This window comes from Pristiophorus japonicus, chromosome 11 (genome assembly GCF_044704955.1).
Source record: "Pristiophorus japonicus isolate sPriJap1 chromosome 11, sPriJap1.hap1, whole genome shotgun sequence".
NCBI classification, from domain to species: domain Eukaryota; kingdom Metazoa; phylum Chordata; class Chondrichthyes; family Pristiophoridae; genus Pristiophorus; species Pristiophorus japonicus.
In genome coordinates, this window is record NC_091987.1 from 148564303 (window position 1) to 148591639 (window position 27337).

General features: G+C 48.4%; 1 long non-coding RNA gene across 1 annotated transcript in view; it reads right to left on the reverse strand.

The window, feature by feature from the left end:
* Nucleotides 1-2588: 2588 nt before the first annotated feature.
* LOC139275871 (uncharacterized) overlaps nucleotides 2589-27337 on the reverse strand; it is a 47595-nt gene continuing 22846 nt past the window's right edge. Inside the window, exons 2-3 of the long non-coding RNA XR_011595776.1 lie at nucleotides 11448-11664; nucleotides 2589-2645 (exon numbers count right to left, since the gene is read on the reverse strand). This is a non-coding gene — a long non-coding RNA (uncharacterized lncRNA). The remainder of the gene's footprint in view (nucleotides 2646-11447; nucleotides 11665-27337) is intronic.

The window sequence follows — 27337 nt, forward strand, 5'->3', positions numbered from 1 at the left end:
GTGACCAGTCTGCCATGTGGGACTTTATTAAAAGCTTTGCTAAAATCCATATACACTATATCATACGCTTTGCCTTCATCGACCCTCCTGGTTGCCTTCAAATCACATGGTATTGGGGGTAACGTACTGACGTGGATAGGAAACTGGTTGGCAGACAGGAAGCAGAGAGTTGGGATAAACGGGTCCTTTTCAGAATGGCAGGCAGTGACTAGTGGAGTGCCGCAGGGCTCAGTGCTGGGACCCCAGCTCTTTGCAATATACATCAATGATTTAGATGAAGGAATTGAGTGTAATATCTCCAAGTTTGCAGATGACACTAAACTGGGTGGCGGTGTGAGCTGTGAGAGGGATGCTAGGAGGCTGCAGGGTGACTTGGACAGGTTAGGTGAGTGGGCAAATGCATGGCAGATGAAGTATAATGTGGATAAATGTGAGGTTATCCACTTTGGGGGCAAAAACACGAAGACAGAATATTATCTGAATGGCGGCAGATTAGGAAAAGGGGAGGTGCAACGAGACCTGGGTGTCATGGTTCAGTCATTGAAAGTTGGCATGCAGGTACAGCAGGTGGTAAAAACGGCAAATGGTATGTTGGCCTTCATAGCACGGGGATTTGAGTATAGGAGCAGGGAGGTCTTAATGCAGTTGTACAGAGCCTTGGTGAGGCCTCACCTGGAATATTGTGTTCAGTTTTGGTCTCCTAAACTGAGGATGGAGATTCTTGCTATTGAGGGAGTGCAGCGAAGGTTCACCAGACTGATTTCTGGAATGGCTGGACTGACATATGAGGAGAGACTGGATCAACTGAGCCTTTAAACATTAGAGTTTAGAAGGCTGAGAGTGGATCTCATAGACATACAAGATTCTGACGGGATGGGACAGGTTAGATGCAGGTAGAATGTTCCCGATGTTGGGAAAGTCCAGAACCAGGGGACACAGTCTTAGGATAAGGGGTAGGCCATTTAGGACTGAGATGAGGAGAAACTTCTTCACTCAGAGAGTTGTTAACCTGTGGAATTCCCTGCTGCAGAGAGTTGTTGATGCCAGTTCATTGGATATATTCAAGAGGGAGTTAGATATGGCCCTTACTGCTAAAGGGATCAAGGGGTATGGAGAGAAAGCAGGAAAGGGGTACTGAGGGAATGATCAGCCATGATCTTATTGAATGGTGGTGCAGGCTCGAAGGGCCGAATGGCCTATTTCTGCACCTATTTTCTATGTTTCTCGAAAAATTCAATGAAGTTAGTCAGACACGACCTTCCCGTAACAAATCCGTGCTGACTGTCCTTGATCCATGTCTTTCTAAATGAAGATTTATCCTGTCCTTCAGGACTTTTTCCAATAATTTTCCCACCACTGAGGTTAGGCCTTTAGCATCCCAAGGGCTTCACAGGGGTATTATGACATAAAAAAAATTGACACTGAGCGGCATAAGGAGAAATTAGTGCAGGTAACCAAAAGCTTGGTCAAAGAGGTAGGGTTAAAGGAGCGTCTTGAAGGAGGAGAGTTAGAGAGGCGGAGAGGTTTAGGCAGGCACTTCCAGAGCTTGGGGCCTAGTGCAGATTCACCAAAATTATACCCGGGCTTAGAGGGTTAAAGTATGAGGACAGGTTGTATAAACATGGCCTGTATTCTCTCAAGTTTAAAAGATTGAGGGTAATCTGATCGAGGTGTTTAAAATGTTCAAAGGATCGAAAGATTAGATACAGGGAAACTGCTCCCTCTGGTGGAGGAATGAAGAACAAGGGGACATAATCTTAAACTTAGAGCTCGACCATTCAGGAGGGAAATCAGGAAGCACTTCTTCATAAGAAGGGGAGTAGAAATAGGGACCGTTCTCCCCAAATGGCAGTAGATGTTGAGAATCAAGTGGAGCTTTCAAAACTGAGATCGCATTTTCGAGCAAAGGCAGGTAAATGGTGTTGAGGTACAGATCAGTCATGAGTTAACTGGTTGGCGGAACAGGCTTAAGGGACTAAATAGCCTTCTCCTGCTGCTATTGCTCTCTCCCTTTCCATTTTACATCCTCATGACCCTCTCAGTCCCCGCTGGTCTCTCCCTCTCTCTACAATCCAGCCCCACATCCCTGCCCCTCAGTACCCCCACTCTCCTCACCATTGTCTCTCAACATCTCAGACCCAGTACCCAGCCTGGTACTGAGCCTCTCACACCCCATTACCCCAGGGTTAATGGCCCAGTACCCAGCTCTCACTGACCCTCTCACACCCCATTACCCCAGGGTTAATGCCCCAGTACCCAGCCTGGTACTGAGCCTCTCACACCCCATTACCCCAGGATTAATGGCCCAGTTCCCCGCTCTCACTGACCCTCTCACACCCCATTACCCCAGGGTTAATGCCCCAGTACCCAGCCTGACACTGACCCTCTCACACCCCATTACCCCAGGGTTAATGCCCCAGTACCCAGCCTGACACTGACCCTCTCACACCCCATTACCCCAGGGTTAATGCCCCAGTGCCCAGCCTGACACTGAGCCTCTCACACCCCATTACTCACCTGCAGAGACCCCTCCACACAGAAGGGCCAGCACTATCAGTCCGATCATTGTTACTTCCCTCGCCGGGCTGGGATGAGCAATTTGTGGGCAATCCTTTTCAAATGGATCGTGTAACTTAATCTGTGAGCTGTGAACAATTCAGATCTTGTGATTCCTGTGCTCAGTGCTGCTTTTATTACACTCAGACTCCTCTGCACTGATTGGTTCAAGGGTATATTTGTGTCCAATTAGAATAAAAACAGGCTGTGAGTCAGCAGGCTCTGGGTAGAAAAGTCCCAGCGTTGAAGTCAATATAAACTTTCCAAATATCATAAGCTATCTATCCAGAGAAATACTGCGAGCTACATCATCAGTTGTCAAGTAGGATGAACTGAACAAGGTTGGATAATTAAACCAGAAACTGAAAGCAGTTTGATACTGCACATGACAGGAAAGAACATTCGGGTCAGGAGGAGGCCATTTGGTCCCTCGGGCCTGCTCCGCCATTCAATCAGATCACGGCTGACCTGTACCTCAACTCCATTTACCTACCTTTGCTCCGTATCCTTCGATACCCTTACCCAGCAACAATCATCGCTCTCGATCTTAAAAGCTCCAATTGTCCCAAGTAGCATTGTTGTGGCACCCTTGTCTGAGCCAGAGGGTTTGAAACATAGAAACATCGAAAATAGGTGCAGGAGTGGGCCATTTGGCCCTTCGAACGTGCACCACCATTCAATAAGATCATGGCTGAACATTCCTTCAGTACCCCTTTCCTGCTTTCTCGCCATACCCCTTGATCCCCTTAGCCATAAGGGCCATATTTAACTCCCTCTTGAATATATCCAATGAACTGGCATCAACAACTCTCTGCGTTAGGGAATTCCACAGGTTAACAACTCTGAGTGAAGAAGTTTCTCCTCATCTCAGTCCTAAATGGCCTACCCCTTATCCTAAGACTATGGGGCCAAGTTTCGGCCTGAGTTGCTCCTGTTTTTTTGGAGCAACTGGTTTAGAATGGAGTATCTTAGAAATTCAAATTCTCAGCATTTAGTTTGCTCCAGTTCTAGTCAGTCAGAACAGTTTCACTTTGGAACAAAATTTTTTTTTCAAAAGGGGGCGTGTCCGGCCACTTACGCCTGTTTCAAAGTTTACACAGTGAAAACTTATTCCAAACTAACTTAGAATGGAGTAAGTGAAGATTTTTGTACGTTCGAAAAAACCTTGTCTACACTTTAGAAAATCAGGCGTAGGTTACAAATTAGGCGTAGGGAATGGTGGGGGGGGGGAGGTTTAAAGGGAAGTTTACAAACATTAAACACTTTAGTGTTACAAATAAAGAGCCATCATCAATAATAAATAATAAATACATCAATAAATCAACCAATAAATCAATCAAAAAAAATTAATAAAAAATAAAAAAAATTAAAAAGATTAATAAATGAAACATTTTCTACTTACCGACTGCAGCACCGGGAGTCCTCCAACAGCGTGCTGGGAGGGAAGTAGAGAGGAGGAAGGGATGGAAGGAGAGAGGGGGAGAGGAGGGAAGGAGAGAGGGAGAGAGGAGGGAAGGAGAGAGGAGTGAGGGAGAGAAGGAGAGAGGAGTGAGGGAGGGAAGGAGAGAGGAGTGAGGGAGGGAAGGAGAGAGGAGGGAGGGAGGGAAGGAGAGAGGAGGGAGGGAGGGAAGGAGAGAGGAGGGAGGGAGGGAAGGAGAGAGGAGGGAGGGAGGGAAAGAGAGAGGAGGGAGGGAGGGAAGGAGAGAGGAGGGAGGGAGGGAAAGAGAGAGGAGGGAGGGAGGGAAGGAGAGAGGAGGGGGAAGAGAGAGAAGGAGGCTGAACGGCCAGGCCCAAGACTTCGGGCTGGATTTACAGGTAGGTGGCTTCGGGTCTCGGGCGGGCGGGCGGGGGGGGGGGTCGCGGAGGTCCGGGGGCGCGGTGGGGGGGGAAAGAGTCTCGGAGGTCCGGGGGGGGTTGGGGGGGAGGGAGAGTCGCGGAGGTCCGGGGGGGGAGCGGAGGTCGGGTCACCGGGGGGGGGGGGGCAGGGGTCAGGTCGCCGGGGTGGGGGAAGCAGAGGTCAAGTTGCGGAGGTCCGGGGGGGGGAGGGGAGAGCGGGGGTCCGGTCGGGTGGGAGGAGCCTTATCCACGCAGCCCCAGTGAGGCCATTTGGCCAGGGCTAGGGGCTGCGTGCTTCGGGCCCATCCCACAGTTCGGCGCCTGGAGCTACTGCACATGCGTGCCCACTGTAGCGCGCATGTGCAGGGGTCCCGGCACTGTTTTCAGCGCAGGGATCTGGCTCCGCCCCCTACAGCTCGTGCTGCGCCGCGCCCAGCTCCAGAGGGCCTGCAGGGAGCAGGAGAATAGGTAAGTTTTTTTTAGGCGCACTTTCTGGCGCGAAAAATGGACGTCCAGGTCCAGGCTGCGCCGTTTTAGGCGCAGCCCGAAACTTGGGCCCATTGTCCCCTGGTTCTGGACTTCCCCAACATCGGGAACATTCTTGCCGCATCTATCGCGTCCAGTCCCGTCAGAATCTTATATGTTTCGATGAGATCCCATCTCATCCTTCTAAACTCCAGTGAATAAAGGCACAGTTGATCCAGTCTCTCCTCATATGACAGCCCAGCAATCCCTGGAATCAGTCTGGTGAACCTTCGCTGCAATCCCTCAATAGCAAGAACGTCCTTCCTCAGATTAGGAGACCAAAACTGAACACAATATTCCAGGTGAGGCCTCACTAAGGCCCTGTACAGCTGCATTAAGACCTCCCTGCTTCTATATTCAAATCCCCTAGCTATGAAGGCCAACATACAATTTGCCTTCTTCACCGCCTGCTGCACCTGCGTGCCCACTTTCAGTGACTGATGAACCATGACACCCAGGTCTCGTTGCACCTCCCCTTTTCCTAGTCTGCCGCCATTCAGATAATATTCTGCCTTCGTGTTTTTGCCCCCAAAATGGATAACCTCGCATTTATCCACATTATACTGCATCTGCCATGTATTTGCTCACTCACCTAACCTGTCCAAGTCACCCTGCAGCCTCTTAGCGTCCTCCTCACAGCTCACACCGCCATCCAGTTTAGTGTCATCTGCAAACTTGGAGATATTACACTCTATTTCTTCATCTAAATCATTGATGTATATTGCAAAGAGCTGGGGTCCCAGCACTGAGCCCTGCGGCACTCCATTAGTCACTGCCTGCCATTCTGAAAAAAACCCGTTTATCCCGACTCTCTGTTTCCTGTCTGCCAACCAGTTCTCTATCCACGTCAGTATATTACCCCCGATACCATGTGCTTTGATTTTGCACACCAATCTCTTGTGCGGGACCTTGTCAAAAGCCTTTTGAAAGTCCAAATACACCACATCCACTGGTTCTCCCTTGTCCACTCTGCTCAAAAAATTCCAGAAGATTCATCAAGCATGATTTCCCTTTCATAAATCCATGCTGACTTGGTCCGATCCTGTCACTGCTTTCCAAATGCGCTGCTATTTCATCCTTAATGATTGATTCCAACATTTTACCCACTATTGATGTCAGACTAACTGGTCTATAATTACCTCTCTCCCTCCTTTTTTAAAACGTGGTGTTACATTAGCTACCCTCCAGTCCACAGGAACTAATCCAGAGTCGATAGACTGTTGGAAAATGATAACCAATGCATCCACTATATCTAGGGCCACTTCCTTGAGTTCTCTGGGATGCAGACTATCAGGCCCCGGGGATTTATCAGCCTTCAATCCCATCAATTTCCCTAACACAATTTCCCGCCTAGGGATATCCTTCAGGTCCTCCTTCTCACTAGACCCACTATCCCCTAGTACATTCGGAAGGTTATTTGTATCTTCTTTCGTGAAGACAGAACCGAAGTATTGGTTCAATTGGTCTGCCATTTCTTTGTTCCCATTATAAAATCACCTGAATCCGACTGCAAGGGACCTACGTTTGTCTTTACTAATCTTTTTCTCTTCACATATTTATGAAGCTTTTGCAGTCAGTTTTTATATTCCCTGCAAGCTTCCTCTCATAGTCTATTGTCCCCTCCTAATTAAACCCTTAGTCCTCCTCTGTTGAATTCTAAATTTCTCCCAGTTCTCAGGTCTGTTGCTTTTTCTAGCCAATTTATATGCCTCTTCCTTGGCTTTAACACTATCCTTAATTTCCTTTGTTAGCCATGGTTGAGCCATCTTCCCAGTTTTAATTTTACTCCAGACAGGGATGAACAATTGCTGAAGTTCATCCATGTGATCTTTAAATGTTTGCCTCTGCTTATCCACCGTCAACCCTTTGAGTATCCTTTGCCAGTCTATTTTAGCCAATTCACGCCTCATACCGTCGAAGTTACGTTTCCTTAAGTTCAGGACCCTAGTTTCTGAATTAACTTTGTCACTCTCCATCTTAATAAGGAATTCTACCATATTATGGTCACGTTTCCCCAAGGGGCCTCGCACAACAAGATTGCTAATTAGTCCCTTCTCATTACACATCACCCAGCCGAGGATGGCCAGCTCCCTGGTTGGTTCCTCGACATATTGGTCTAGAAAACCATCCCAATACACTGCAGGAAATCCTTCTCCACCGCATTGCTACCAGTTAGGTTAGCCCAATCAATATGTAGATTAAAGTTGCTCATGATTACTGCTGTACCTTTATTGCACACATCCCTTATTTCTTGTTTGATGCTGACCCCAACCTCACTACTACTATTTGGTGGTCTATACACAACTCCCACTAGCGTTGTGGGTTCAAGTCCCACTCTCGAGATTTAAGTACAAAAATCTAGGCTGACACTCCAGTGCAGTGCTGAGGGAGAGCTGCAATGTCTTTCGGATGAGACGTTAAACCGAGACCCCGTCTGCTGTCTCGGGTGGATATAAAAGATCTCATGGCACTATATCGAAGAAGAGCAGGGGAGTTATTGCCGGTGTCCTGGCCAATATTTATCCCTCAATCAACATAACAAAAACAGATTATCTGGTCATTATCACATTGCTGTTTGTGGGAGCTTGCTGTACACAAATTGGCTGCCACGTTTCCCACATTACAACAGTGACACTTCAAAAAGTACTTCATTGGCTGTGAAGCGCTTTGGGATGTCCGATGGTTGTGAAAGGCGCTATATAAATACAAATCTTTCTTCCAACGTCCTCTGGGTTTGGGGGGGAGTTCCAGATTTCTGTTACCCTTTCTGTGTAAATGTGTTTCCTGATTTCACTCCTAAATCAGCCTTGCTCTAATTTTAAGATTATGTCCCCTCTTTCTTCATTCCCCCACCAGAGGAAATAGTTTCCCTGTTTCTACCCTATCGAAACCTGTTAACATTATAAATATCTGGATTCGATCACCCCTCAACTTTCTATACGCCAGGGAATACAAGCCAAGTTTAAGCAACCTCCCTTTAAAGCTCCGTACCTTTCTGGTCAATCTGTGCTGCTCCCCCGCCAAGGTCAATCTATCCTTCCTGAGGTGTGGGGCCCAGAACTGATCAGTGTCCAGATAGGGTCTGACCAGGGCTCTGTACAACTTGCTCCCCTTTGTATTGCAGCCCCTCGAGATAAACATTCCATCAGACAGACTGGGGAAATGGGCAGATGAAATTTAATGCAGACAAGTGTGAAGTCATGCATTTTGGAGGGAAGAATGTGGGGAGGCAATATAAACGAAACAATGCAATTTTAAAGGGGTACAGGAACAAGGAGACCTGGGGGTTTATGTACACAAATCTTTGGAAATGGCAGGACAAGTTGGTAAGTCTGTTAAAAAGCGTACAGGATCCTTGGCTCTTCAAATACTGACAGAGAGTAGAAAAGCAAGGGCGTTATGCTGAACATTTAGAGAGCAGTAATTAGGCCCCAGCTGGAGTATTGTGTCCAATTCTGGGCACTGTACTTTAGGAAGGATGTTGAGGCCTGGGAGAGGATGCAGAGAAGATTTACTAGAATGTTCTCCTTAGAGCAGAGAAGGTAAATAAGGAGAAAGTGTTTCCAGTGGGAGAAGACGCAGTAACCATAGGGCACAGATTTAAGCGAATTGATAAAAGAACCAGAGAGAAGATGAGAATTATTTTTACACAGTAAGTTGTTGTGATCTGGAATGCACTGCCTGAAAGGGTGGTGGAAGCAGATTCAATAATAACACTGAAAAGCGAATTGGATAAATATTTGAAGGACAGAAATGTGCAGGGCTATGGGGAAAGAGCAGGGGAATGGGCCACGGCAGCATAGTGGTAATGTTACTGACCAGTAATCCAGAGGCCTGGATTAATAATACATGAATTCAAATCCCACCACGGCAGCCGGGGAATTTAAATTCGGTTAAATAAATCTGGAATTAAAAAGCTAGTGTCAGTAACGGTGACCATGGAACTACCGGATTGTGGTAAAAATCCATCTGTTTCACTGATGTCCTTTCAGGAAGGAAATCTGCCACCCTTACCCGGTCTGGCCGATATGTGACTCCAGACCCACAGCAATGTGGTTGGCTCTTAACTGCCCTCTGAAATGGTCCAGCAAGACACTCAAGGGCAATTAGGGATAGGCAATAAATGGCAGTTACGCATACATCCTATGAATGAATAGAAAGAAAATTGGATAACTCTTTCAAAGAGCCAGCACAGGCAATTTTACAGTGGTGGATTTAAACAAACACTGAATGTGGTAATGAACTCTGATGATGTGAAACCTATTTCCTGGGGATGTGTTCCTGCAGCGTTACCTCTGGAGTCACTCAAATATCGATCCTTGGCCCTCTCCGATCGGCCTCCTTCTGTGCTCTATCAATCTATGATTTTATTCTATGAATCTATTTGACGCACGACACCCTGAGCACTGACACCCTGAGCTGTGAGGCTAAACATGGAGGTTATATCGGGAACTGGTCCTGGGCAAGTTGTGGCTCGCACACTGTGAGTGTGAGAGATGTGCTCGATGCCGGGTTTTATGATGAGAGAAGGTGGAGTTAACATTGGTTTCCTGGAAGAAACTGGACTGCAGCCAGTGCAGAGACTATGGTCTGTGACCGGGGATTTCCAGTGTTGTGTAACAGTATTGTGCTAACCGCAGGATTCAGGCCCTGACACTCAGTTACCGGTCGCTGTGTTTCTCTATAAAACAACAGTGACTACACTTCAAATAATTCACAGGCTGTAGGGTGTCCTAGGGACAGGAACGGTGCTGTATAGACTTGTCTTTGATCAACAATTTTCTAAAACTTAGCTCACGGACTTTCCAACAGAGATAAACACAAGGGAGGGGGCGCGGCAGAGAGGGAGAGGGCAGAGAGTGAGGGGGCAGAGAGGGAAGGGGAGTGGGTAGGGACGGAGGGGAAGGAGGCAGAGATTGAGGAGGCTGATATGGAAGGGGCAGAGAGGGAGAGGGCAGAGAGAGGGCAGAGACGGAGGGGGAGGGGAGGGGACAAACACAGAACGGGGAGGGGAAGAGGGCAGAGATGGAAGGGGAGGGCAGAGGTGGAAGGGGCAAAAGGGGAGGGGGCAGAGACGGAGGGGGCAGAGACGGAGGGGGCAGAGACGGAAGGGACACAGAGGGAGAGGGCGGAGACGGAAGGGGCAGAGAGGCAGGGCGGGCAGCAGCCCCGGGTGAGTTGGATATCTGCTTGGGGGGGGCGGAGTTCTGAAGGGTGCTGCTGGGAGAGGGGGTCTGATGCGAGCTGCTGTGGTGGGAGGGAGAGGGAAGGCAGGGGCTGGACAGGCCCAGTGACTCTGTCTGGAGCCCAGGGTATCAGTCCTACTCCTCCAGGCCGCCACGGTATAAATTACACGCACCCTGGCCTCTTCTGATCATGTTCCTCGCTCCCGCCTGGCCTCGACATAAGAACTTTAGAAATAGGAGCAGGAGTAGGTCATACGGCCCCTCGAGCCTGCTCCACCATTTAATACGATCATAGCTGATCCGATCATGGACTCAGGTCCACTTCTCTGCCCTCCCCCCCCCCCTTAACCCCTTAATCCCTTATTGGTTAAGAAACTGTCTATCTCTGTCTTAAATTTATTCAATGTCCCGGCCTCCACAACTGTCTGAGGCAGAGAAGTCCACAGATTTACAATCCTCTGAAAAAAGAAATTCCTTCTCATCTCAGTTTTAAATGGGCGTCCCGTTATTCTAAGATCTTGCCCTCTAGTTCTAGTCTTCACCATCAGTGGAAACATCCTCTCTGCATCCACCTTGTCAACCCCTCTCTTATACGTTTCGATAAGATCACCTCTCATTCTTCTGAATTCCACTGAGTAGAGGCACAACCTACTCAACCTTTTCTCATAAGTCAACCCCCTCATTCCCGGAATCAACCTAGTGAACCTTCTCTGAACTGCCTCCAAAGCAAGTATATCCTTTCGTAAATGTGGAAACCAAAACTGCACGCAGTATTCCAGGTGTGGCCTCACCAATACCCTGTATAACTGTAGTAAGATTTCCCTGCTTTTATACTCCATCCCCTTTGCAATAAAGGCCAAGATTCCATTGGCCTTCCTGATCACTTGCTGTACCTGCATACTAACTGTTTGTGTTTCATGCACCAGACTCCCAGGTCCCGCTGTACTGCAGCACTTTGCAATTTTTCTCCATTTAAATAATAACTTGCTCTTTGATTTTTTTTCTGCCAAAGTGCATGACCTCACACTTTCCAAAATTATATGCCATCTGCCAAATTTTTGCCCACTCACTTAGCCTGTCCATGTCCTTTTGCAGAATTTTTGTGTCCTCCTCACATATTGCTTTTCCTCCCATCTTTGTATCGTCAGCAAACTTGGCTACATTACACTCGGTCCCTTCTTCTAGTCGTTAATATAGATTGTAAATAGTTGGGGTCCCAACACTGATCCCTGCGGCACCCCACTAGTTACTGATTGCCAACCCGCGAATGAACCATTTATCCCGACTCTCTGTTTTCTGTTTGTTAGCCAATCCTCTATCTATGCTAATATATTACCCCCTTACCTGCTGAACAGGCCTTGTGAGACGAAGAGTCACAGACATGGAATGTTAACTCGGTTTCTCTCCACAGACGCTGCCCTGAGCCGCTGAGATTTGCAGCAATGTGCTGTGGGTCTGGACCTTAAGAAAGCTCACTCTGTCCCTAGTGCTGAGAGACCGCTTCACATCCCAGTCACAGGGAGTTCCCGTGGAGACCATGGGGCGGCGCTGACTGATGGGGCTGTCCAATAATAAATAGACTCAGCATGATGTCATTGTTACCAGGCAGAACAACCGGGGAATGTTTAAATTGTCACCCAGCTCGTTTCATGGAAAGAGATAAAACAGGGAAAGGGAGTGAATGAATGAATGAATGAAACAGGGAGAGAGAGTGAGAGTCAGTGAGTGAGTGAGAAAGAGTGAGAGAGAGAGTGAAACCCTGACAGTGAGAGCGAGAGAGTGAAACAGGGACGGGGGGACTGAGAAAGTGAAACAGGGAGAGAGAGAGAGTGAAACAGGGAGAGGGAGAGTGAAAGAGAGTGAGTGAGAGTTAGACGGAGAGAGTGAGAGAGGGCAAGAGAGTATGAGAGTGAAACAGTGAGAGTGAAAGAGAGAGAGAGATAGAGCGTGTGAAACAGGGACAGTGAGAGAGAGTGAAACAAGGAGGGTGAGAGAAAGTAAACAGTGAGTGAGAGTGAGAGAGTGAAACAGGGAGAGTGAGAGAGAGAGTGAGAAAGTGAAACAGGGCGAGAGAGAGTGAAACAGGGAGAGTGAAAGAGAGAGTGAGAGAAAGTGAAACAATGAGAGTGAGAGAGTGAAACAGGGAGAGTGAGAGAGAGAGAGAGAGAGTTAAAGGGAGAGAGTGAGAAAGTGAAACAGGGCGAGAGAGAGAGAGTGAGAGAGAGTAAAACAGAGTGAGTGAGGGCGAGTGAAACAGGGAGAATGAGTGATAGAAAGTTAAACGGAAAGAGAGAAGGACTGAGAAAGTGAAACCGGGCAAGAGAGTGAGAGAGAGCGTGAAACAGGGAGAGTGAGAGAGAGTTAGTGAGTGAGAGTGTGAAACAGTGAGAGTGAGAGAGTAAAACAGAGAGAGAGTGAGTGAGTGAGAGTGTTAAACAGGACGAGTGAGAGTGAGAGTGAAACAGGGAGAGTGAGAGTGAGAGAGTGAAACAGGGAGAGCGAGAGTGAGAGAGAGTTAGTGAGTGAGAGGAAATGTTAAATAGGGAAAGAGTGAGAGAGAGAGAGAGTGAAACAGTGAGAGTGAGTGAAACATGGAGAGGGAGAAACAGGGAGAGTGTGAGAGTGAAACAGGGAGACGGAGAGTGAGTCTCAGAGAGAGAAGCAGGGAGAGGAAAAGAGAGAGTGAGTGAAACATGGAGAGTGAAAGTGAGAGTAAAACAGTGAGAATGAGGGAGAGTGAAACAAGGAGAGTGAGAGAGAGTGAAACATGGAGAGTGAGAGAGAGAGAGAAAAAAAGGAGAGTGAGAGAAAAAGGGGGAGTAAGAAGAGAGTGAAACAGAGAGAGTGAGAGAGTTAAACGGAGAGTGAGACAGTGAAACAGGGCGAGAGAGTGAGAGAAACAGGGAGAGTGAGAGAGAGGGAAACAGGGCAAGTGAGAGTAAGAAGAGAGTGAAACAGGGAGAGTGAGAGAGTGAGAGTTAAACAGGGAGAGAGAGAGAGTGTGAGAGAGAAACAGGGAGAGCGAGAGAGAGGGAAACAGGGAGAGAGAGAGTGAGAGAGAGGGAAACAGGGAGAGAGAGAGAGTGAGAGAGTGAAACTGGGAGAGTGAGGGAGTGAAACAGTGAGAGTGAGTGAAACATGGAGAGGGAGAGAATGAGAGAAACAGGGAGAGAGAGAGAGAATGAAACAGGGAGAGTGAGAGTGAGAGAGTGAAACCGGGAGAGTGAGGGAGTGAAACAGTAAGAGTGAGTGAAACATGGAGAGGGAGAGAATGAGAGAAACAGGGAGAGAGAGAGAGAGAGAGTGTGAAACAGGGAGAGTGAGAACGAGAGAATAAAACAGTGAGAGTGAGAATGAGAGTGAAACAAGCAGATTGAGAGAGAGGGAAACAGGGAGAGGGAGGGGGAGAATGCGAGAGTTAAACAGGGAGAGGGAGAGTATGAGTGAGTGGAACGGGAAAGGGAGTGAGAGAGATTGAAATAGGGAGAGAGAGAGTGAAACAGGGAGAGTGAGAAAGCGAGGGAGAAAGAGTGAGAGTGAAACAGGGAGAGGGACAGGAAGAGAAAGTGAAACAGAGAGGGAGAGAGGGAGGGAGAGAGAGGGAGAGAAACAGCGAGAGAGGGAGAGAGTTATTGAGTGAGTGAGAGAGAGTATTAAACAGGGCGAGGGAGAGTAAGAAAGAGTGAAACAGGGTGAGAGTGAGACTTAAACAGGGAGAGATAGAGTGAGAGAGAGTGAAACAGTGAGTGTGAGTGAAATATGGAGAGAGAGAAACAGGGATAATGAAATAGTGAAACAGAGAGAGAGTGAGCGAGTGAAACAGTGAGACGGAGAGTGAGTCTGAGAGAGAGAGAAGCAGGGAGAGTGAGAGAGAGAGTGAGTGAAACATGGAGAGTAAGAGAGAGTGAAACAGGGAGAGGGAGAGAGAGTTAGAGAGTGAGAGAGAGTGTTAAACAGGGAGAGGGTGAGAGAGAGAGAATGAGAGAAACATGGCACGTAAGAGAGAGAGTGAAACAGGGAGAGCGAGAGAGAGTGCTTGAAACCGGGAGAGTGAAAACAGTGAGAGTGAGAGAATCAAACAGGGAAAGTGAGAGAGAGAAACAGGGAGAGGGACAGAGAGAGAGAGAGAGAGTGTGAAACAGGGAGAATGAGAGAGAGTGCGTGAAACAGGGAGAGAGTGAAACAGGAAGAGTGAGAGTGTCAAACAGGGAGAGAGGGAGAGTGAAATAGGGAGAGTGAGAGAGAGAGAGAGCAAAACAGGGAGAGGGAGAGAGAAAGTGAAACCGGGAGAGGGAGAGTGAGTGAAACACGGAGAGGGAGAGTGAGAGAGAGAATCAGGGAGAGTGAGAGATAGAGAGAGTGAAACAGTGAGAGTGAGAGTGAAACAGCAAGAGGAAGAGTGTGAAAGTGAGTGAGAGAGTGAAACAGGGAGAGAGAGTGAAACAGGGAGAATGAAAGAGAGAATCAGGGAGAGGGAGAGAGAGAGAGAGCGAGTGAAACAGGGAGAGAGAGTGAGTGAAACAGGGAGAGTGAGAGAGAGTGTGAAACAGGGAGAGTGAGAGAGAGAGTGAAACAGGGAGAGTGAGAGAGAGAGAGAGTGAAATGGAGAGAGAGTGAGTGAAGCAGGGAGAGTGAGAGAGTGAGAGTGAAAGAGTGAGTGAGAGTCAAACAGGGAGAGGAAGAGTGTGCGAGAGTGAAACAGGGATAAAGAGAGAGAGAGAGTGAAACGGGGAGAGTGAGAGAGAGTGAAGCAGGAAGAGTGAGAGAGTGAAACAGAGAGTGAGAATGAGAGAGCAAAACAGGGAGAGTGAGAGTGAGAGAGTGAAACAGTGAGAGTGAGAGAATCAAACAGGGAAAGGAAGAGTGCGAAAGAGAGTGAGCGAATGAAACAGGGAGAGTGACAAAGGAGAGAGTGAGAGAGCGAGAGTGAGAGAGAGAGCGAGAGTGAACCAGGGAGAGGGAGAGAGAGAGAGAGAGAGGGAAATAGGGAGAGAGAGAGAGAGAGAGAGAGAGAGAGCGAAACAGGGTGAGAGTGAAACAGGGTGAGAGAGAGAGAGTGAAACCGGGAGAGGGAGAGTGAGTGAAACACGGAGAGGGAGAGGACGAGAGAGAGAGAAACAGGGAGAGTGGGAGGAAGAGAGTTAAACAGTGAGAGTGAGAGATAGAGAGAGTGAAACAGTGAGAGTGAGAGTCAAACAGCAAGAGGAAGAGTGCGAAAGTGAGTGAGAGTGAAACAGGGAAAGAGAGTGAAACAGGGAGGATGAAAGAGAGAAACAGGGAGAGGGAGAGAGAGAGAGAGCGAGTGAAACAGGGAGAGTGAGAGTGAGAGAGAGAGAGAGTGAAACAGGAAGAGAGTGAGAGAGAGAGGGAAATAGGGAGAGTGAGAGAGAGTGAAACCGGGAGAGTGAGAGAGAGTGAAACCGGGAGAGTGAGAGTGAGTGAAACAGGGAGAGGGAGAGTGAGAGCGAGAGAAATAGGGAGTGAGAGTGAGTGAGTGAAACAGGAAGAGTGGGAGTGAGAGCGCAAAACAGGGAGAGAGAGAGAGAAAGTGAAAGAGTGAGTGAGAGTCAAACAGGAAGAGTGTGAGAGTGAGATTGAAACAGGGAGTGAGAGAGAGTGAAACGGGGAGTGAGAGAGAGAGAACCAAAGAGTGGGATAGAGAGAGAGAGAGAGTGAAACAGGGAGAGAGTGAAACATGTAGAGAGTGCGAAAGAGAAACAGGAAGAGGAAGAAAGAGAGATAGCGAATGGAACAGGGAGAGTGAGAGAGATTGAAGCAGGGAGAGGGGGAGAGAATGAAACAGGGTGAGTGAGAGATTGAAACAGTGGGAGAGAGAGAGAGAGACAGAGTGAAACAGAGTGAGAGAGTGAAACAGGGAGAGTGAGAGAGAGAGAGAGAGAGAGAGAGAACCAGGGAGACGGAGAGAGATTGAAACAAGGAGAGGGAGAGTGAAAATGAGTGAAACAGGGAGAGAGAGAGAGAGAGAGAGAGTGGAACAGGGAGAGAGGGAGAGAGTGGAACAGGGACAGTGAGAATGAAACAGGGAGTGGGAGAGTGAGAACAAGTAAAATGGAGAGATTGAATCAGGGAGAGTGAGAGAGAGAAAGAGTGAGAGATTGAAATCGGGAGAGTGAGAGTGAGAGAGAGTGAAACAGGGAGAGAGAGAGTGGGAGAGCAAAACAGGGAGAGTGAGAGAGAGAGAGTGAAAGAGTGAGTGAGAGTCAAACAGGGAGAGGAAAAGTGTGAGAGTGAGAGTGAAACAGGGATAGAGAGAGAGTGAAACATGGAGAGTGAGAGTGAGAGAGAGTGAAACAGGGAGAGAGAGTGAGTGAAGTAGGGAGAGTGAGAGAGTGAAACCGGGAGAGTGAGAGTGAGAGTGAAACAGGGAGAGAGAGTGAGTGAAGCAGGGAGAGTGAGAGAGTGTGAAACAGGGAGAGTGAGAGAGAGTGTAACAGGGAGAGTGAGAGTGGGAGAGCAAATCAGGAGAGTGAGAGAGAGTGAAAGAGTGAGTGAGAGTCAAACATGGAGAGGAAGAATGTGAGAGTGAGAGTGAAACAGGGATAGAGAGAGAGAGTGAAACAGGTAGAGTGAGAGAGAAACGGGGAGAGGGAGAGAGAGAGTGAAACAGGGAGAGGTGAGAGTGAGTGAAACGGAGAGTGAAAGAGAGAGAGAAAAACAGTGAAAGTGAGATAGGTCAAACAGGGAGAGGAAGAGTGTGAAAGAAAATGAGTGAAACAGGGAGAGTGAGAGAGAGAGTGAAACAGGGCGAGTGAGAGTGAAACAGTGAGAGTGAGAGTGAGAGAGCAACACGGATAGAGGAGGAGTGCAAAATTGAGTGAGAGAGTAAAACGGAGAGTGAGAGAGAGTGAGTGAAGCAGGGAGAGGAAGATCGAGAGAGTGAAACAGGGAGAATGAGGGTGAGAGAGAGTTAGTGAATGTGTGAGAGAGAGTGTTAAACAGAGAGAGGGTGAGAGAGTAACTGAAACAGTGAGAGTGAGTGAAACATGGAGTGGGAGAGAAAGAGAGAATAAGAGAAACAGGAAGAGTGAGAGAGTGAAACAGAGAGAGAGTGAGAGTGTGAAACAGGGAGATGGAGAGTGAGTCTGAGAGAGAGAGAGAAGCAGGGAGAGAGAGAGAGAGAGTGCATGAAACATGGAGAGGGCTACGGAGAGAGAGAGAGTGAAACTGGGAGAGGGAGGGAGAGAGTGAAACAGGGAGAGATAGAGAGAGTGAGAGATAGAGAGAGTGAGAGATAGAGAGAGTGAGAGATAGAGAGAGAGAGATAGAGAGAGAGAGAGAAAGAGAGAGTGAAACAGGGAGAGTGAGAGAGGGTGCGTGAAACAGGGAGAGAGTGAAACAGGGAGAGTGAGAGATTCAAACAAGTAGAGAGAGAGAAGCTGGAGAGTGTGAGAGAGTGTGAAATAGGGAGAGAGAGAGTGAGAAAGAGTGAATCAGGGAGAGAGAGAGAGAGAGAGCAGGGACGGTGAGAGTGACAGTGAGAGAGTGAAACCAGGAGAGTGAGAATTAAACCGGGAGAGAGTGAGAGTGAGAGAGAGTGAAACAGGGAGAGTGAGAGAATGAGTGAGTGAGTGAAACTGGGAGAGGGAGAGTGAGTCAGAGTAAAACAGGGAGGGAGAGTGAACCAGGGAGAGTGAGAGAGAATGAAACAGGGAGAGAGAGTGAAACAGGGAGACTGAGAGAGTGAGTGAGTGGAACAGTGAGAGTGAGAGTGAGAGAGTGAAGCAGGGAGAGAAAGAGTGCGGAAGAGAGTGAGAGTGAGTGAAACAGGGAGAATGAGAGAAAGAGGGAGAAAGCAAGAGGGAGAGAGAGAGAGAGAGAGAGAGAGAGTGAGAGTGAACCATGGAGAGAGAGTGAGAGAGATTGAAATAGGGAGAGGGAGTGAGAAAGAGTGAAACAAGGGTAGAGAGAGAGAACAAGAAAGAGAGAGAAAGAATGAGATGAAACATGGAAAGGGAGAGAAATAGAGAATGAGAGAAACAGGGAGAGTGAGTGAGAGAGAGAGAGTGTGAAACAGGGAGAGGGAGAATGAGAGAGAGTGAAATAGAGAGTGTGAGTGAAATATGCAGAGGAAGAGATAGAGAGAATGAGAGAAACAGGGAGAGTGAGAGAGTGAAACATGGAGAGTGAAACAGTGAGAGTGAGAGAGTCAAATAGGGAGAGTGAGAGAGAGAAACAGGGAGAGGAGGAGAGAGCGAGAGTGAGAGAGAGAAACAGAGAGTGAAACAGAGAAAGTGAGAGTGAAACAGGGAGAGGGAGAGTGAAAAAGAGTGAAACAGAGAGAGAGAGAGAGAGAGAGAGAAGCAAGGAGAGTGAGAGTGTGAAACCGGGAGAGTGAGAGTGAAACTGGGAGAGTGAGAGTGTCAAACAGGGAAAGTGTGAGAGAGAAACAGGGAGAGAGAGAGAGCGAGAAAGAGAGTGAAACAGGAAGAGTGAGAGAGGGTGCGTGAAACAGGGAGAGAGTGAAACAGGGAGAGTGAGAGAGTCAAACAGGTTGAGAGAGAGAGAAGCAGGAGAGTGAGAGTGAAAATGGAGAGTGAGAGAGAGAGAATGAAACAGGGAGAGGAAGAAAGAGTGAAACAGGGAGAATGCGAGTGTGAAACGGAGAGTGAGAGTGAGAGTGAGAGAGCAACACAGGGAGAATGAGGGAGAGAGAGAGAGAGAGAGCCAGGGAGAGGGAGAGTGAGAGAGATTGAAAGAGAGAGAGGGGGAGAGAGGGAAACAGGGAGAGTGAGAGAAAGAGAAAGAGAGTGTGAAACAGGGTGAGAGTGTACCAGGGTGAGTGAGAGATTGAAATCGGGAGAGTGAGAGTGAGAGAGAGTGAAACAGGGAGAGAGAGTGAGTGAAGCAGGGAGAGTGAGAGTGGGAGAGCAAAATAGTGAGAGTGAGAGAGAGAGAGAGATAGAGAGAGTGAAAGAGTGAGTGAGAGTCAAACAGAGAGAGGAAGAGTGTGAGAGTGAGAGTGAAACAGGGATAGAGAGAGAGAGTGAAACAGGGAGAGGGGGAGAGAGGGAAACGGAGAGTGAGAGAGAGAGAAAGAGCGTGTGAAACAGGGTGAGAGGGTGAGTGAGACAGGGAGAGTGAGAGAGAGAGAGAGAGAGAGAGTGAAAGAGTGAGTGAGAGTCAAACAGGGAGAGGAAGAGTGTGAGAGTGAATGAAACAGGGATATAGAGAGCGTGAAACAGGGAGAGTGAGAGAGAGAGTGTGAAGCAGGGAGTGTGAGAGAGAGTTAAACGGAGAGAGCGAGTGAGAAAGTGAAAGAGGGCGAGAGAGAGAGTGAAACAGGGTGAGTGAGAGTAAGAGAGTGAAACCGGGAGAGTGAGAAAGTGAAACAGGGAGAGGGAGAAAGAGTTAGTGAGTGAGAGGGAGTATTAAACAGGGAGAGGGTGAGAGAGAGAGAGAGAGTGAAACAGTGAGAGTGTGAAAAGAGAGAGTGAGAGAGTGAAACAGGGAGAGTGAGAGAGTGAAACAGGGAGAGTGAGAGAATAAAACAGTGAGAGTGAGAATGAGAGAGAGTGCAACAGGGAGATCGAGAATGCGAGCGTGAAACAGGGAGTAGGAGAGAGAGAGAGTGAAACAGGGAGTGGGAGAGAGAGTGAGAGTGAAACTGGGAGAGTGAAAGTGACAGAGAGTTAGTGAGTGAGAGTGTTAAGCAGGGAGAGAGTGAAAGAGAGAGTGAAACAGTAGAGTAAGTGAAACAGGGAGAGGGAGAGAAAGGGGGAGGGAGAGAGAGAGAGAGAGAAAGAGAGTGAAACAGGGAGAGTGAGAGAGAGTGCGTGAAACAGGGAGAAAGTGAAACAGGGAGAGTGAGAGAGGGAGAGAGAAGCAAGAGAGTGAGAGTGAGAGTGAAACAGGGAGAGTGAGAGAGAGAGAATGAAACAGGGAGAGGGAGAGAGTTAGTGAAACCGGGAGAGGGAGAGTGAATGAAACATGGAGAGGGAGAGGGAGAGAGAGAGAGAGAGAAACAGGGAGAGTGGGAGAGGGAGAGAGAGAAACAGGGAGAGTGGGAGAGGGAGTGTGAAACAGGGAGAGGGAGAGTGAGAGAGAGTGAAATAGAGAGTGTGAGTGAAACATGGAGAGGGAGAGATAGAAAGAATGAGTGAAGCAGGGAGAGGGAGAGAATGTGTCAAACAGGGAGCGTGAGAGAATGAAACAGGGAGTGTGAGAGTGAGTGAAACAGGGAGAGTGAGAGAGAGAGAGAGAGTGAAACAGGGTGAGGGAGAGTGAGAGAGAGTGAAATAGAGAGTGTGAGTGAAACATGGAGAGTGAGAGATGGAGAGAATGAGAGAAACAGGGAGAGTGAGAGAGTGAAACAGGGTGAGGGAGAGAGTTAGTGAAACCGGGAGAGGAAGAGTGAGTGAAACACGGAGAGATAGAGGGAGAGAGTTAAACAGGGAGAGTGGGAGAGTGATAGAGTGAAATCGGGAGTGAGAGGAAGAGTGAAACATAGCGAGTGAGAGATAGAGAGAGTGAAACAGTGAGAGTGAGAGTCAAACAGGGAGCGGAAGAGTGCTAAACAGAGTGAGAGAGTGAAACAGGGAGAGAGAGTGAAACGGAGAATGAGAGAAACAGGGAGAGGGAGAGAGAGAAAGAGAGAGAGTGAATGAAACAGGGAGAGTGAGAGAGAGAGAGAGTGAAACAGGGAGAGTGAGAGTGTGAGAGAGTGAAATAGGGAGAGGAAGAGTGAGAAAGAGTGAATTGGGAGCGAGAGAGCGAGAGCAGGGAGGGTGAGAGTGACAGTGAGAGTGTGAAATCGGGAGAGTGAGAATGAAACCGGGAGATTGAGAGTGGGAGAGTGGGAGAGTGTGAGTGAAAGCGGGAGAGTGAGAGAGAGAGTGAAACTGGAAAAGGGAGAGTAAGAAAGTGAGTGAGTGAATGAGTGAGTGAAACCGGGAGAGGGAGAGTGGGTGAGAGTGAAACAGGGAGGGAGAGTGAGAGTGAGTGAAACAGAGAGAGAGACTGAAACAGGGAGAGTGAGAGAGTGAGTGAGTGAAACAGGGAGAGTGAGAGAGTCAAACAGTGAGAGGAAGAATGCGAAAGAGAGTGAGAGATTGAAACAGGGAGTGAGAACAAGCGAGAGAGAGAGGGAGAATGAGAGAGATTGAAACAGGGAGAGAGAGAGAGGGAGAGTGAGAAAGAGTGAAACGGAATGTGAGAGAGAGAGTGAAACAGTGAGAGTGAGAGAGAGAGCGAGAGAGAGAGGGAGAGTGAGAGAGAGTGAAACAGTGAGAGTGAGTGAAATATGGAGAGGGAGAGACATAGAGAATGAGAGAAACAGGGACAGTGAGAGAGTGAAACAGTAAGAGGAAGAGTGCGAAAGAGAATGAGAGAGCGAAACAGGAAGAGTGAGAGGGAGAGAGTGAAACAGTGAGAGTGAGAGAGAGAAACAGGGAGAGGGAGAGAGAGAAACAGGGAGAGGGAGAGTGTGAAACAGTGAGAGTAAGAGAGAGAAACAGGGAGAGGGGGGAGAGAGAAAGAGAGTGCAACAGGGAGAGTGAGAGTGAAACAGAGAGAGTGAGAGTGAGTGTGAAACAGGGAAAGAGAGAGAGAGAGGAGCAGGGAGGTTGAGGGTGACAGTGAGTGAGTGAAATTGGGAGAGGGAGAGTGAGTGAGCGAAACAGGGAGAGTGATTGTGAGGGAGAGTATAATAGGGAGTGTGAGAGAGAGTGAAACAGGGTGAGAGGGAGTGAAACAGGGAGAGTGAGAGGGAGAGTGAGTGAAACAGGGAGAGTCAGAGAGAGAATGAGTGAAGCAGGGAAATGGAGAGAGAGAATGAGTGAAGCAGGGAGATGGAGCGTGAGAGAGCGTCAAACAGGGAGAGTGAGAGTGAGAGAGTGAAACAGGGAGAGTGAGAGAGTGAAACAGGGAGAGGGAGAGAGTTAGTGAAACTGGGAGAGAATGAGAGAGTGAAATAGGGAGAGAGAGTGAAACGGAGAATGAGAGAAACAGGGAGAGGGAGAGAGAGAGAGAGTGAAACAGTGAGAGTATGAGAGTCAAACAGGGAGAGGAAGAGTGCGAAAGAGAATGAGAGAGTGAAACAGGGAGAGTGAGAAAGAGAGCAAGAGAGAGAGGGAGAATGAGAGAGATTGAAACAGGGAGAGAGAGAGAGAGGGAGAGTGAGAAAGAGTGAAACGGAGTGTGTGAGAGAGAGTGAAACAGTGAGAGTGAGCGAGTCAAACATGGAGAGGATAAGTGCGAAAGAGAGTGAGAGTGTGAAACAGGGAGAGTGAGAAAGACAGCGAGAGAGAGAGGGAGAGTGAGATAGAGTGAAACAGTGAGAGTGAGTGAAACATGGAGAGGGAGAGAAATAGAGAATGAGAGAAACAGGGAGCGTGAGAGTGAAACAGTGAGAGTGAGAATGAGTGAGAGGGAGAGAGAGAGAAACAGGGAGAGTGAGAGAGAGTGCATAAAACAAGGAGAGTGAAACAGGGAGAGGGAGAGTGAGAAAGAGTGAAACAGGGAGAAACAGAGAGAGAGAGGGAGAAGCAGGGAGAGTGACAGAGTGAGAGAGGGGGTGAAACAGGGAGAGAGAGAGTGGAATAGGGAGAGCGAGAGTCAGATAGTGAAACCGGGAGAGTGAGGGTGAAACCAGGAGAGTGAGAGTGAGAGTGAAATAGGGAGTGTGAGTGAAACATGGAGAGTGAGAGATGGAGAGAATGAGAGAAACAGGGAGAGTGAGAGAGTGAAACAGGGTGAGGGAGAGAGTTAGTGAAACCGGGAGAGGAAGAGTGAGTGAAACACGGAGAGATAGAGGGAGAGAGTTAAACAGGGAGAGTGGGAGAGTGATAGAGTGAAATCGGGAGTGAGAGGAAGAGTGAAACATAGCGAGTGAGAGATAGAGAGAGTGAAACAGTGAGAGTGAGAGTCAAACAGGGAGCGGAAGAGTGCTAAACAGAGTGAGAGAGTGAAACAGGGAGAGAGAGTGAAACGGAGAATGAGAGAAACAGGGAGAGGGAGAGAGAGAAAGAGAGAGAGTGAATGAAACAGGGAGAGTGAGAGAGAGAGAGAGTGAAACAGGGAGAGTGAGAGTGTGAGAGAGTGAAATAGGGAGAGGAAGAGTGAGAAAGAGTGAATTGGGAGCGAGAGAGCGAGAGCAGGGAGGGTGAGAGTGACAGTGAGAGTGTGAAATCGGGAGAGTGAGAATGAAACCGGGAGATTGAGAGTGGGAGAGTGGGAGAGTGTGAGTGAAAGCGGGAGAGTGAGAGAGAGAGTGAAACTGGAAAAGGGAGAGTAAGAAAGTGAGTGAGTGAATGAGTGAGTGAAACCGGGAGAGGGAGAGTGGGTGAGAGTGAAACAGGGAGGGAGAGTGAGAGTGAGTGAAACAGAGAGAGAGACTGAAACAGGGAGAGTGAGAGAGTGAGTGAGTGAAACAGGGAGAGTGAGAGAGTCAAACAGTGAGAGGAAGAATGCGAAAGAGAGTGAGAGATTGAAACAGGGAGTGAGAACAAGCGAGAGAGAGAGGGAGAATGAGAGAGATTGAAACAGGGAGAGAGAGAGAGGGAGAGTGAGAAAGAGTGAAACGGAATGTGAGAGAGAGAGTGAAACAGTGAGAGTGAGAGAGAGAGCGAGAGAGAGAGGGAGAGTGAGAGAGAGTGAAACAGTGAGAGTGAGTGAAATATGGAGAGGGAGAGACATAGAGAATGAGAGAAACAGGGACAGTGAGAGAGTGAAACAGTAAGAGGAAGAGTGCGAAAGAGAATGAGAGAGCGAAACAGGAAGAGTGAGAGGGAGAGAGTGAAACAGTGAGAGTGAGAGAGAGAAACAGGGAGAGGGAGAGAGAGAAACAGGGAGAGGGAGAGTGTGAAACAGTGAGAGTAAGAGAGAGAAACAGGGAGAGGGGGGAGAGAGAAAGAGAGTGCAACAGGGAGAGTGAGAGTGAAACAGAGAGAGTGAGAGTGAGTGTGAAACAGGGAAAGAGAGAGAGAGAGGAGCAGGGAGGTTGAGGGTGACAGTGAGTGAGTGAAATTGGGAGAGGGAGAGTGAGTGAGCGAAACAGGGAGAGTGATTGTGAGGGAGAGTATAATAGGGAGTGTGAGAGAGAGTGAAACAGGGTGAGAGGGAGTGAAACAGGGAGAGTGAGAGGGAGAGTGAGTGAAACAGGGAGAGTCAGAGAGAGAATGAGTGAAGCAGGGAAATGGAGAGAGAGAATGAGTGAAGCAGGGAGATGGAGCGTGAGAGAGCGTCAAACAGGGAGAGTGAGAGTGAGAGAGTGAAACAGGGAGAGTGAGAGAGTGAAACAGGGAGAGGGAGAGAGTTAGTGAAACTGGGAGAGAATGAGAGAGTGAAATAGGGAGAGAGAGTGAAACGGAGAATGAGAGAAACAGGGAGAGGGAGAGAGAGAGAGAGTGAAACAGTGAGAGTATGAGAGTCAAACAGGGAGAGGAAGAGTGCGAAAGAGAATGAGAGAGTGAAACAGGGAGAGTGAGAAAGAGAGCAAGAGAGAGAGGGAGAATGAGAGAGATTGAAACAGGGAGAGAGAGAGAGAGGGAGAGTGAGAAAGAGTGAAACGGAGTGTGTGAGAGAGAGTGAAACAGTGAGAGTGAGCGAGTCAAACATGGAGAGGATGAGTGCGAAAGAGAGTGAGAGTGTGAAACAGGGAGAGTGAGAAAGACAGCGAGAGAGAGAGGGAGAGTGAGATAGAGTGAAACAGTGAGAGTGAGTGAAACATGGAGAGGGAGAGAAATAGAGAATGAGAGAAACAGGGAGCGTGAGAGTGAAACAGTGAGAGTGAGAATGAGTGAGAGGGAGAGAGAGAGAAACAGGGAGAGTGAGAGAGAGTGCATAAAACAAGGAGAGTGAAACAGGGAGAGGGAGAGTGAGAAAGAGTGAAACAGGGAGAAACAGAGAGAGAGAGGGAGAAGCAGGGAGAGTGACAGAGTGAGAGAGGGGGTGAAACAGGGAGAGAGAGAGTGGAATAGGGAGAGCGAGAGTCAGATAGTGAAACCGGGAGAGTGAGGGTGAAACCAGGAGAGTGAGAGTGAGAGTGAAATAGGGAGATTGAGAGGGAGGGAGTGAAACAGTGAGAGTGAGAGAGTCAAACAGGGAGAGTGAGAGAGTGTGAAGCAGGGAGTGTGAGAGAGCGTTAAAAGGAGAGAGTGAGTGAGAAAGTGAAAGAGGGGGAGAGAAAGAGTGAGAGAGAGTGAAACAGGGTGAGTGAAAGTGAGAGAGTGAAACCGGGAGAGTGAGAGAGTGAAACAGGGAGACGGAGAGAGAGTTAGTGAGTGAGAGAGAGTATTAAACAGGGAGAGGGTGTGAGAGAGAGAGAGAGAGAGAGTGAAACAGGGAGAGTGTGAAAAGGGAGAGTGAGAGAATAAAACAGTGAGAGTGAGAATGCGAGAGTGAAACAGGGAGAGGGAGATCGAGAATGCGAGAGTGAAACAGAGAGTGGGAGAGAGAGAGAGAGAGTGAAACAGGGAGTGGGAGAGAGAGAGAGTGAGAGGGAGAGTGAAACTGGGAGAGTGAAAGTGACAGAGAGTTAGTGAGTGAGTGAGAGAGAGAATGAAATAGGGAGAGGGAGCGAGTTAGTGAAACCGGGAGAGGAAGAGTGAATGAAACACGGAGAAGGAGAGAGAGAGAGAGAGAGAAACAGGGAGAGTGGGAGAGTGATAGAGTGAAACCGGGAGAGAGAGGGAGAAAGTGAAACAGGGAGAGTGAGAGATAGAGAGAGTGAAACAGTGAGAGTGAGAGTCAAACAGGGAGAGGAAGAGTGCGAAAGAGAGGGAGAGAAAGTGAAACAAAAAGAATGAGTGTGTAAAACAGGGAAAGGGAGAGAGAGAGAGAGAGAGAGTGAAACAGGTAAAGTGAGAGAGGGTGCATAAAACTGGGAGAGAGTGAAACAGGGAGAGTGAGAGAGTCAAACAGGGAGAGAGAGAGAGAAGCAAGAGAGTGAGAGAGTGTGAAATAGGGAGAGGGAGAAAGAGTGAATCAGGGAGGGAGAGAGTAAAACCACGAGCGTGAGAATAAAACCGGGAGAGAGTGAGAGTGGGAGAGTGAAAGAGAGTGAAACAGGAAGAGTGAGAGAGTGAGTGAGTGAGTGAAACCGGGAGAAGGAGAGTGAGTGAGAGTAAAACAGGGAGGGAGAGTGAAACAGGAAGAGGGAGAGAGAATGAAACAGGGAGAGAGAGTGAAACAGGGAGAGTGAGAGAGCGAGTGAGTGAAACAGGGAGAGTGAGAGTGAGAGAGTGAAGCAGGCAGGGAGAGAGAGACAAACAGGGAGAGGAAGAGCGTGGAAGAGAGTGAGAGAGTGAAACAGGGAGAATGAGAGAAAGAGGGAAAGAGCAAGAGAGAGAGAGTGAAAGTGAACCAGGGAGAGAGAGAGAGTGAGAGAGATTGAAATAGGGAAAGGGGGTGAGAAAGAGTTAAACGGGGGAGAGAGAGGGAGCGAGAGAGAGAGAGAGAGAGAGTGAGGTGAAACATGGAAAGGGAGAGAAACAGAGAATGAGAGAAACAGGGAGAGTGAGAGTGAGAGAATGAAACAGGAAGTGTGAGAGTGAGTGAAACAGGGAGAGTGAGAGAGAGAGAGAGAGTGAAACAGGGTGAGGGAGAGTGAGAGAGAGTGAAGTAGAGAGTGTGAGTGAAACATGGAGAGTGAGAGATGAAGAGAATGAGAGAAACAGGGAGAGTGAGAGAGTGAAACAGGGTGAGGGAGAGAGTTAGTGAAACCGGGAGAGGAAGAGTGAGTGAAACACGGAGAGGTAGAGGGAGAGAGTTAAACAGCGAGAGTGGGAGAGTGATAGAGTGAAATCGGGAGTGAGAGGAAGAGTGAAACATGGCGAGTGAGAGAAAGAGAGAGTGAAACAGTGAGAGTGAGAGTCAAACAGGGAGCGGAAGAGTGCTAAACAGAGTGAGAGAGTGAAACAGGGAGAGAGAGTGAAACGGAGAATGAGAGAAACAGGGAGAGGGAGAGAGAGAAAGAGAGAGAGTGAATGAAACAGGGAGAGTGAGAGAGAGAGAGTGAAATAGGGAGAGGAAGAGTGAGAAAGAGTGAATCGGGGGAGAGAGAGCGAGAGAGCGAGAGCAGGGAGGGTGAGAGTGACAGTAAGAGTGTGAAATCGGGAGAGTGAGAATGAAACCGGGAGATTGAGAGTGGGAGAGTGTGAGTGAAAGCGGGAGAGTGAGAGAGAGAGTGAAACTGGAAAAGGGAGAGTAAGAAAGTGAGTGAGTGAATGAGTGAGTGAAACTGGGAGAGGGAGAGTGGGTGAGAGTGAAACAGGGAG